At 42.0% G+C, this 12,352-nt stretch overlaps 1 protein-coding gene across 1 annotated transcript in view; it reads right to left on the reverse strand.

Annotated features, from left to right (window-relative positions):
* Window positions 1-9,469, reverse strand: part of plekhf2 (pleckstrin homology domain containing, family F (with FYVE domain) member 2) — a 34,647-nt gene extending 25,178 nt beyond the window's left edge. Inside the window, exon 1 of the mRNA XM_056286222.1 lies at window positions 9,414-9,469. The gene's annotated coding sequence lies outside the window, so the exon portion shown is untranslated. The remainder of the gene's footprint in view (window positions 1-9,413) is intronic.
* Between the last annotated feature and the right edge of the window lie 2,883 nt (window positions 9,470-12,352).

Below are 12,352 nucleotides of genomic sequence, written 5' to 3' on the forward strand. Positions count from 1 at the left end.
GGTATATTAGAGGGACAGCTCAGGTTGGACAGTTTGGAGACAAAGCATGAGACAAGATTGGGATGGCTTCGACATGTGTGGAGGAGAGATGCTGGGTATATTGGGAGAAGGACGCAGAATATGGAGCTTCCACGGAAGAGGAAAAGAGGAAGGCCAAAGAGCAGGTTTATGGATGGTGGTGAGAGAGGACATGCAGCTGGATGGTGTGACAGAGGAAGATGCAGAGGACAGGAAGAAATATAAAGGGATGATCCACTGTGGCGACCCCTAATGGGAGCAGCCAAAAGTAGTGGTAGATATATATCTCCTTCCTTCCCAATCCTAGGGGGGGGAAAATAACTGGTGGAAATATGAGCAACCTAAAGACAAAGTAGTAAACCATTTCCTAATCAAATTTCTAGAAAAATTACTACATCATGATATATACTGTTATTGTAATATAAAATTACATATGCCATGATAACAGATTTTGGCCATATCATCCTCCCCTACTATGGTAAAACAGTGTGAGAACAGGAAAGGTCATGTTCTCTGTCCAGTTATTGATTCATTTACATATCTCAGCTCAGCGGTAGTCAAACCTGCACTAGAAAAGATAAAACTAGGGAAATGGAAACTAACAAACAAGATTGTCCTCTCTGAAGCAGTCATTTTCAAACTGGCCCTCAGGTACCACCACTACTGCTGGTTTTATATTATGAATGCAGTTTATTACATTCCAGGGCTTCGCATTAACGTTTGGAGCCACCTGTCCTTCGAATGAGTGGGCCAAAAAGTTTACTTGTCTAATCACTGAACTACCTATCCAAATTGGAAAATACTGCCCTATTAAAAAAAAAGCCAGCTATTTACCATTTCACTTTTACAGTTATTGTGATTTATTGAATACAACAGCATACAAATTACGAGACAATATGTCATGCCTTACTGGGAAACTGCAGATGGGGAAAAAAAATGAATTCCTCATTCTTCATAACAGAGCCATGGGAAGATTTGAAACCAGCTCTTACAAACGTTCTCTGTGTCAGTTATTTTTCAGTGTTTCCTCTATCATAGCTATTAGTGGGCACTTAGTCCCCCTTAGTGATATGTGACAATAGCTGGGTTTCCAAAATGTATTTTATACATATTTTAAAGTATTGCATTAGAAAAGGTTTATAGAAACGGCAAGATTCGAAAAAAAGTTACTCAGTTTCGCAAAAAGTTTTTACACTTGCTTTAGGTGATTTTTGTTTTTGAAAAAATAGTTAATGCGCTAAATGGGATATGGAAACACCTTTGCCGAATAAGTTCTGACGTAGCGAACATTTAACTCACATGACTGATCAGCTGTTTCCTCTGTCAGCGTCTGCCCGGATATTCTCACAACACGCATTTCTTTGTCCCTGTCTCTGGACAGCATGAAACATGGCCAGTAATAGCTGACATGAAGAACAATTACAACTTTGCCAACTGAAACAAATTCCTGAAGACGTCTCTCCATTTTGTCTCGCAGGGGAGTGGTTTTGTTTCCAGTTTGTAACCTCTACTTGTGTTTATTAGAGCCATGGGTAATGTAGCCTATACCGCCAACTTCTGACGAAACTACGCTTTGCGTAGCCTAGTTTATTTGCTGCTCCAAACCATCCACCCATCCATTATCCAAACTGCTTATCCTGCTCTCAGGGTCGCGGGGATGCTCAGTTGATGGAAATGCGCCTAATTCCCATTTTCTTTTCTTTTTTCTTGCGACACTTCAAAAGTTTGCTTAAAATTCACTTGACAATTAATGGAAACACGGCCAATGAAGGTTTTCATTTTCATCGACAATCCTTCTGTGGGACACTTGCACACTAGATTATAGATTTGATAGCAGGACCTGCACTTCACTTTTGAGGTGCTTTACAGTGCTAAGTAATGGGCTCACCTGGTGGGCACAATGATGTTTGTTAACATGGGTGCCAGAATGAAGCAAGAGAAATTCGTGGCATTTTATGGCACTTCAGCTTCTGGTGTGGCACTGCTGTTACACTACTGACTTGTCATCTTGAAGTTCAGGTCATAAACCCCCAGGATGTTTCCTTTTCAGATGCTCATGCATGGCATTTGAACTGCTGTGGTGTTGTTGTTTCCGCCTTGCAAAGTGAACAGAGTGCCATATTATTTGGTCTCTGTGGAAAAATTCCATATTCTTGACTCTGTCGCCAGATTTCTAGAGGTAGAGGCCACCGTGATCTAGTACTAAAAAAAAAAAAGCACACACACCGCAAGTCAGCACAGAACGTACAAATCAATAAACTGAAAAAGTTGGTTATATATAAAGGACCGATAAACAGAATAACACTCAACTTTTCATGAGGCATAATACTTTTCCAAACTTCCACACCCAAGTATAAATCTGAGCTATCAGACCTGGGCTTTCAGGAACATAAAATGAGAGTCAAAGGAATCAAAAAGTCACAGTGACTTGGGGAGAAGCCTGGTGTAATAGTGTAATCACAGACCGAGCCCATAATAGATGACACTTGATGTGTCAGCTCTGCTGCACTGGTATCTTAAATTCAAATGAACCTGTGTCATTTCATTTCTGGAACTGAACTACAACATGTTCATTATGAAAGGTGTCGCTTAGAAGGAAGAATGACAAACTGAAGATTTGGTTTCGTACTCTGTACATAAGATATCTATTTCCAAAATCCCTTTACTCCCTTGTCCATTTGTTAGTCCTAGAATTCAAATACGCCTTCCTTTTTTAGAATATTATGTTATGTCCCTTGTGTTCTTTAATGTGATCATCAAAGTCAAATTCACTGCATGAGCTATGTATGTTAAATATTTATTAAATAAGATAATCGCATTGAGACTGAATGTCTTACTTAAAAAATCTCTGGCTAACCATAATAAAAAAAAAAATAAAGACGCCAATAATCACGAAAGTGCATAATCAAAATCAAAGACATAATTTCCCAAACCTAAACCCAGTTTCAGCTATTTCTACATTTGAAAACGCTGGCCAATCACAGCAGACTAGCATCTAGTCCTTTCATATGACCTTGGTGAGCTCTCGGGTCAAATGCCAACCAGCGTGTGAATAAACACCGTCCAAACTCTGATGGCTTTCCCTTTTAAGGACACATTACGGATGTCGACAGAGCTTGCGTTTCCAGTAGAGCCAAGTCTTTATATACAGTAAGAGGAAATGTAAAAGCCAGCTTTGAGCACACATACACACAAAAAGTTGCAAAACCTCTCTATGAAAGTGGAGTTTTCAGTAGACTGCCTAAAAGCGCAAAATAAAAAGGTCCAACTATCGCACACTTAATAATATCTTAAAGCCTCTTGTTGCACTATTTTTACCAAAATGGTATAATCTGCCTCCACAGATTCAAAGACAAAGTCCTTTTTGCCTGTGTTTTTCTACATATACTCAATCACCTGCTGGATTTAAGTAATGAAAACAAAGATCTTTGGTTCCTCCTGGATTCGTCTATTCAGCCTATTTAATGGAGAAGTCTAGCGTAGCTTGGACTAGACTGCATTTATTTTGTGTTGTGATATACACTCACCGGCCACTTTATTAGGCACACCCGTCCAACTGCTCGTTAACGCAAATTTCTAGCCAATCACATGGCAGCAACTCAATGCATTTAGGCATGTAGACATGGTCAAGACGATCTGCTGCAGTTCAAACCGAGCATCAGAATGGGGAAGAAAGGTGATTTAAGTGACTTTGAACGTGGCATGGTTGTTGGTGCCAGACGGGCTGGTCTGAGTATTTCAGAAACTGCTGATCTACTGGGATTTTCACGCACAACCATCTCTAGGGTTTACAGAGAATGGTCCAAAAAAGAGGAAATATCCAGTGAGCGGCAGTTCTGTGGGCGAAAATGCCTTGTTGATGCCAGAGGTCAGAGGAGAATGGCCAGACTGGTTCGAGCTGATAGAAAGGCAACAGTAACTCAAATAACCACTCATTACAACCGAGGTATGCAGAAGAGCATCTCTGAATGCACAACACGTCGAACCTTGAGGCAGATGGGCTACAGCAGCAGAAGACCACACTGGGTGCCACTCCTGTCAGCTAAGAACAGGAAACTGAGGCTACAATTTGCACAGGCTCACCAAAATTGGACAATAGAAAATTGGAAAAACGTTGCCTGGTCTGATGAGTCTCGATTTCTGCTGCGACATTCGGATGGTAGGGTCAGAATTTGGCGTCAACAACATGAAAGCATGGATCCATCCTGCCTTGTATCAACGGTTCAGGCTGGTGGTGGTGGTATAATGGTGTGGGGGATATTTTCTTGGCACACTTTGGGCCCCTTAGTACCAATTGAGCATCGTGTCAACGCCACAGCCTACCTGAGTATTGTTGCTGACCATGTCCATCCCTTTATGACCACAGTGTTCCCATCTTCTGATGGCTACTTCCAGCAGAATAACGCGCCATGTCATAAAGCTCGAATCATCTCAGACTGGTTTCTTGAACATGACAATGAGTTCACTGTACTCAAATGGCCTCCACAGTCACCAGATCTCAATCCAATAGAGCACCTTTGGGATGTGGTGGACCGGGAGATTCGCATCATGGATGTGCAGCCGACAAATCTGCAGCAACTGCGTGATGCTATCATGTCAATATGGACCAAACTCTCTGAGGAATGTTTCCAGTACCTTGTTGAATCTATGCCACGAAAGATTAAGGCAGTTCTGAAGGCAAAAGGGGGTCCAACCCGGTACTAGCAAGGTGTACCTAATAAAGTGGCCAGTGAGTGTACATGTCTTCTTCAACAGTAATCGTGGTTAGGTTACACCTGTCAGTATTGTTTTACAGATTATGTTTCTAAATAGCTCTGAATACATTTTTTGTTAAACTTGGTCACTGCCCTTCTGCAATTTTTATTTAGCTATAACTATAGTTATTCATGTCAAATTCCCATTCTATTAGTTTCTGCCTACTTTTACTTCCCTACTGTTTCTTCACTGCCATTTCTTTGAGTCCCTTTGCTAACCTTCTTTGAAAAGTTCTCCACAAACTAAACAATTATCATTATTGTTATTATTGTTTTGTACTACTACTACTACAAAATGACAATAAGACATTAAACTAAAAGTAGAGTATCATTTCAGATCTTCGCAAGTTACATTTGACAGATAGTGATTTTATTCACCCACCTTCTCATGTAAATAATTTAATAGCTAGCCTGGCTTCTCTGGAAGTCAGTGTGCTGTCTTCTATGTAGATAAGAGCTAATCAAACACTGCTCGCTGTCTGAATCTATATTGCTATATTGTTAGCAGGTGTAATGACAAACGAAATGACTTGGATAACATTTCAGTGGCGTTATGATTTCAACCTGTTTCTTACTGTCAGTGACACACAAACATCAGAGTCCATTTGCAAAACAGACAGGTGCAGAAGAAGTCATTGCAAAATGACTACATTTAAAAAGCGAGAGTAAGCGAGTACACAAAACAGAACGAGGAAGTGAAATTCCGACAGACTATGGAAAACTGAGTATGTGTCAGTATAAACACAGTTGAACTCACAGCTTGTCATTAAGTCCTTGCACCAACCAATACAAACTACTTCACATCTACAGTGGAAATTCAAGTAAGTGCAGTTATTTTGATTTTAAAATGGCTCTTAGATGTGACACTTTAAATTATATCCCTGGAAAATAAGCACCACTGACCTGTTAGTATCAAGGTTTTACAACTTGTCATGTTAGACAGGAAGGAGGCTGAAGATAGTCTTACATGTGTAATCTGCATCCATTTATAAACGAACACCATATTGGATTATAGGAAAGCTGGCAGATTACAGGAAACTCCAGCAGACATTTTACACTGGTTAAATCAGATGAGGCACCTTGGTGTTGCCTCAGGGTGGGGGGGTTGACCTTGCAGGTAATTAATTTCACTCGGCCTCACCCAGCCAACCTCTGAGAGAACTGGTTTTACCACGTTGAAACAAAGAAGAAGGCGACACCTCGGTCAAGTCACTTGCAAGGCTGGGAGACAACCCATCCCCACTGACAATAAGTGACTAGTCTCTACTTAATAATAACTGATTTACAACTTCTCTTCTTTCACCAATAATTACATACTAATTATGTAAGGAAAAATAAGCTCACTTTCAAATACCTGGCATTGACATTTTGTCATTTACCAGCAAAGATTACTGACAGATGAAAAGTTCGTTTTCCATCTTAAAATTTTAAAAGTCACTGACCAGAACACATTTTTCCTTTATTTATTTCAAATTTATCGATATCCAGTTTGGCAGCATTTGTCTGACTGCAATTTACTACACTAATAGGAGACCTCTATTGAATGACGAGCACAGGAGGGAAAATCAGACCACAAAGGCAACACACACACATACACACAATCTTTATCTTTTAACCTTGTGAGCCAATTCTCATCAGCAGTCAACCATAAAAAAACTAAACTTCACATTTGAGGAAGTTGTATCGACATGTTACCCGTAAGGTGACTTCAGTCTTTAGGTAGTATTACTTTAACAGTCATAACATGCTTCATGAGATATCTGATAGCTAGAGACCTAGGTTTGAAACCAACCAACAACTATACATTATGCCCAAGTGTCTGAGCAAACCACTGAACCTGTGCTTCAGATAAGCATGTCAATCATAAACAACTAGGCTAAAATACCAATGTGAGATTGACTTCCAAACAAGGCCTGGTTTAATTGTGCGAATCTGTAGGATTGTAAAAAAAAAGAAATATATATAACACACACACACATACATACACACATATCGTCAAAGGGAAATGAATTGTCTAGCAAGCCAATTCAAATAACGGTCCAACAATGTAGACTTAGGAAGAGACAAAAAATGCAAGACGCAACAGAACTACTTCATTAACTATATAGCAAATAATGTGGGGGAGGATATCCTTCAAAATGAACTGTCTCATGAACAGGGAACCAGAATCTAACACTGTCAGTCATCAAAACAAAAATTAAACTACCTTTAAGTTTCACAGATCCTACCTACAAGCACTGACCACCCTAGTCTCGCGTCATAGGGCTAAACATGAATTCACCCCTTCAGAACAAAAGCACACATCTGGAGACAACTTGTTGAAATTTTGGTAGTGAAGAGTGGTGAAATCCGCCACTCACAAGGCTACGCCCACAACTTGCTCCAGTCCATGCACTTTTAACATCTGGAGTATTAACAAACAAGCAGAACAACATCTGGCACATCATTTAACTCAAATGCAAATCGAAGTTGTCGTCTTTTCGCGAATTTAGCTGCCAGTTCTTTCCACATCACATTTATTCCGGCTGAATCGTTTCAACTTTGAACAGCAGAGACTACATACAGCTGCTGGTTGTTCACTTTTACCACCAGTCCAATGATGTCCTTTCAGGCTAAAGTGTTGTCCGGTTTAACTGAACGGTTATTCCTTTTAAAAGGAAATATTTATTTCCACACACGTGACACACATCCACATGTTAAACTGGAATCTTTTTTGGTGGCTTTTCAGCCATGTTAGCTTCCATCCATGGTATCGTAGGCTTGCTGTCAGTCAGACAACAGCATCATTGCACTTTCTTTTTTGAATCACTGCTTCTACTTTGAGCTCCATCTTCACAAGGTGATGGATTGGTTTAGAAATTTAAAACTCAGTTAACTGTCTATCAGTCCCACAAACATTTAGGCCAAATTCCTTCACAGTTGTCTCCAAACATATCAGATATGTCTGGCCCCTTGAGACTATTGACACCCCTCAACTTTAACAGACTACATTATTAAGCGATAAATCAATTAAAACAGTACTTAAAAGGTCCCATGGAATGAAACTTGTATTTTTATTCTTCATACTTTTATATGACCCCAATTTACTTATAGCCTATGTAACACTATGTTCTATAAATGTTCTAAAGAAAAAAATGCCATTTTTCTAGTTAGGTCACCATACACTTGACCAAAAAAAAAAAAAAAACCGAATGAATGGGGAACGAGATTAAAGAAGACAAGTGATATGCCACTGAACTTAAACTAGCCAATAGCATATCGATATCCACATTCTTACCTATCCAATCTCACCGGCCCCAAATTTACTCTAATATGTAGACAAGGTTTTTGTATTACTGTCTGACCTAGTTTAATGCTAACAGGGGTAGCTACAACATATTCTATGTTTCCAAAATAGTACCTTGGGATGATTGTGTTTGGTTTTAAAGATCAGGTGTGCCACTCGGCTCTCATACTCAAAATGTAAAGGCAAGTAAAGGTCTGCCTTAAGTTACTGATTAAAGTGATTCTTAGCAGCTTCTGAAATAGGAAAGTACACAGAGTAAAAAGGTGATGTATTCCCTCATTACAAACTAGCAGAAAGTCAATAGAGCGGATAATTCCCATCATTTAGACCACGTGTGCATGGTTTTAACCCTTGACATTAATGGCAAAAGCAGCGCAGTCATGGGAAATTTTCAACATGGGTGAACTATCAGATTTTCTAAATATATAATGTAAGCACAACCCTCACACAGAATGGAACTGACGTCTAGCCACAAGCCAGCGACAAAAATAAATCCACTTGTTTCTTGAAACTTTATGCTGAGTGAAGCCTCTGAACAACAAAGTTACCTATTACAGTGGCTGCCAGAATACCAGAGAAGCCATCAGTGTAACCCGCTTTTGGCTGGTATGTTAATCCATCACATGACAAAAGAACAATATTAACCTTCTTCTTTACATAACTGCAGTTAATCTAAATTGATGAGTGATGAAGCGTAAAACCTTTGCAACCATTGCATAAAACCATGAAAACATGACTGATTCCAACCTTTAACCTGACATTTATTCAAATTAATAAGTGTGGGCTGTGTCGCAGTCCTCCTATTTATAAACAGCGGTGGAGTTCTCCACAAGTTTGTGGATTATACAAAAATATTAGGCCATTTGCCCACCTTTGCATAAAAGAAAGGTACTTACTGGCAAATTGATTCAAATCTTTGTATCCGAATCAAAAGCTTAATTAAATATATGTCAATGCCATCAGCGGTTAACGTTAGCCAGCTAGCTTACCAGCAAACAGCGCTTCGTTATGCTTAAATTAGTCCATAAAGTTAAAACGACTTTCCCCAAATCGGTATCTTCTGCGTTTGTTACTATTTCTAACCATTTTGAATTAGACCCCTTTCTCAAATTTGAGTTCACATGAACCAACTCAACTTTTTTTGGTCTACTTTATAACGTTGGGAATACTTGCTATGCCGTGCTAGCCCGCTACGCTGGAGCTAACCCTTCCCATCACTTGGTTAGGGAGTCTAAAGTCCCGTTTCCTCACTAGCATGCATTAGCATGGAGGTGGGGGTAGCAAGCTAGCGTGAACAAAACTGTTCTGCACACAGACAGTTGAGGTAAAAGACTTCGAACGTGGAAAGGGCATACCTGGCGATAAATTCGTTGTCCAGCAACTTTCAGGCAGTTATAAGATAAAAACAAACTCCGCTGTGTTCCAAATTTGATCAATGTTAAAAAAAAAAAAAAAAAGCTGCAGTCGTTCGCCAACCTCGCCGCTGTGTCCGCAGACGGGCGGCTTCCACTCGCCTGCACGGAAAACTAATAACAATATGGCTCCGCTCAGAGGCTTGGTCAGGGACCGAGAGTCAGGGCACCGCCGATGGGCGGGGGCATGGTGCGGCTTTAGGATTTGAATGTCAAAGACGCTCTGGAGTTTTCGACTGGTTGCCATCGTTTCCTTTCGAGATTCTAGTTTTGTTTTGTTTTGTTTTGTTTTTTTTGGGGGGGGTCGTTTTTTGGGGGTTTTTTTGCCGTTTGTTAAAAAAAAGTATCGATCTTCCAAATTTGTAAGGAAGCATGTATGAACAGAGACGACTGCTACTGCAGTGCCTTTGAGCTGGGCACTTAGCCCCCCCCCCCCAAGTTCCAGTTATATCAGTCTGGTGGTTGATGCTGTTTGTGTTCCCCTGTCAACCGTCTATGGCTCAGCTTTTTGACCAGCTTGCAAATGTTTGTTGTCATAAATTTGGTTTCTTATCTGGTATCAGAACACGAAAAAAAAAACATGTTCACAACTTTTAGTGAAGAGCAGGTTCGTTATTTAAACTTAGAACACGTTGTTTCTGGTAAAATCTGCAGCTGTAGAAAATGAAGTTCATCGAGAAATAAAATTTTAATTCCTTCTCTTCTCTTGGTCAGATTTCACGAGAAACACAAAAGATGTCATCATGTGGGGCCATACAAGATATAGCACGTCTTTCTGTATGCATGCTCATTAATCCAGGTAAGAAAATCATAGAAAGTTGAATCAGTTCACCTGGACGCAACGTTTATTGAAATAAATTTTTCATCACTCTTCTAAACTAAAAAACGACCCAACTCTTAGCAATAAGAACACCCTTAACACTGGCCAAGTGTGTCTGCTTTTGAAGCTGTCTTCAGTCCACGTATTTCACATACAGGGGGCAGTGCTATAGGCAGAGGCATGGGTGTGCTATGGGTTCCCCCAGTCTCACCTATAGTGGACAACTTGTATAAGGAGGAAGTGGGAAAGAGGGATCTGATGTCCTATCTAGGGACACCACCTAGCCATTGGTTCAGATTTGTGGACGACCCCTGAGTTAAAATAGGGCTCCTCGCTGGCTACGTCACTTGCAGCTTGGGATCGAAAAGCGGACAAACAAGCCAAACAACCACGCGCAACACGCCTTGCTTTCATACTGTTGCGGGACAGCTCCCTGACAGATAGTGACAAACAGACAGTCTGACTAAAGTAACGCGAGACCCTGTTAGCCAATGAGAAGAGACTTAGGAATGCGTGCGTGCTGCCTATTGTTATCCATTGCACAGCACAGCGTGAGTTAGTTGTTATAGTGGTTTACAGACTGTCACACAGTGTTAGCTTAGCATAACGTGTTAGCGATCAGACGTAACATTCCTGACTCCTACACCTCGACTGAGCTGACGCTAGACAGTGACTAACCAGCGACGACCATAATAGAACCAGTAAGAGTGATTACCAGCCCCCAGAGAGAGATCAGAGTGTGCAGCCAGTGACAGTGCGAGTGTCTGCAGAGTGAGACCATCCCAGCCAGGCTAGCCAGCGTCCGTCATCGTCTGCAGACTGCAGGAGCAGTGCAAGGTGGGTTGCTAAACCCGTAGCCTAGCCCGGCTAATTAACGCCAGAGACTGTGTTGTCGCACCATAATTCCCAGCCTCCAACTACTTAATATAAGAACATCTAAACCCAGTCCCGCGACAAGTGGTGTCAGAAGTGGGATAATTGGATTGCATTCTGTCTCCATACAGAATAGCGGTGCTATTGCTATTTACGTTAGCGTCCTTGCTAACTAGCAACCGGCTAATTACGTGCAGTAGCACTTTATCAAGGCCATCGTTGCATGTGATCTAGATGATGTTGGAACCTACTGAGGAGATCGAGCACGTGGAGCACGGTGCTGTAGGGGGGGGAGAGGATAGCGCTGTGGAAAGCGAAATGGAAAAGCAGATGTGTCGTCTAGCCCAAATGTTTGAGCGGTCCCTCCTTAACCAAGAAAAGCAGGAACAATCAATGGAGGAGGTGAAGTGCATGCTTAAAGGGGTACTTGTCGGGCGAGTTGTGCCACATCCCCAACCTCCCGCTGTGCAGCAATTGAGCACGGGACTCCACCCGCTCCCTAGTTCCCCGCAGCCATTCAATGGCTATCAGGAGGGCTTTGATAGTGGCCATGGAGCCAGTCATAGCATTACAACATTGGAGGTGCAGGACATGGAGTTAACTACTCCACTGGTCCCCCGTCCAGACGGACCGGATGTGAGACCCCGTGAATATGCTTTGCCCCCGGGAATGGAGAATGTCGGCCCAGTAGCGGATGGCCGCAACAGAAGTCACCATCCCAAACCCCTTGTCACCAGTACTCCAGCGGAGCGGGGTGGTAGGAGCGCCAGAGCCCGGAACGCATTTCCGGAAGGGAGTCACCATTTCCTGAGCACGCCCAGCCGGGGTGACGCGGCGCCGCCTACTGGTGGTACCGGAGGGCCGCCATCCGTCATAACAAATAGTCCAGTGGTAGGGAACGGTCGGGACCGGAGTAGTAGCTACAGGAGAGAAGTAGGACACGAAAGTGAAGTGAAGCTGCTAGCTACCTACGATGGGAAGGGCGACTGGGACTCCTTTATTGGCCCGTTTGAGAGGATGGCCCGGAAGCGGAATTGGAGCAAGGAAGTCTGCCTGGACATGCTCTACCTGCGACTGCAAGAAGGCGCTATGTCATTCGTTATGGCGCAACCGACTCCTATCCGCGAGGACTACGACAAGCTGGTGGAGCAGCTACGGCGCCGTTTCGGACGAGAAATACCCGAAAGTA

This window comes from Lampris incognitus, chromosome 9, assembly GCF_029633865.1.
Source record: "Lampris incognitus isolate fLamInc1 chromosome 9, fLamInc1.hap2, whole genome shotgun sequence".
NCBI lineage: Eukaryota > Metazoa > Chordata > Actinopteri > Lampriformes > Lampridae > Lampris > Lampris incognitus.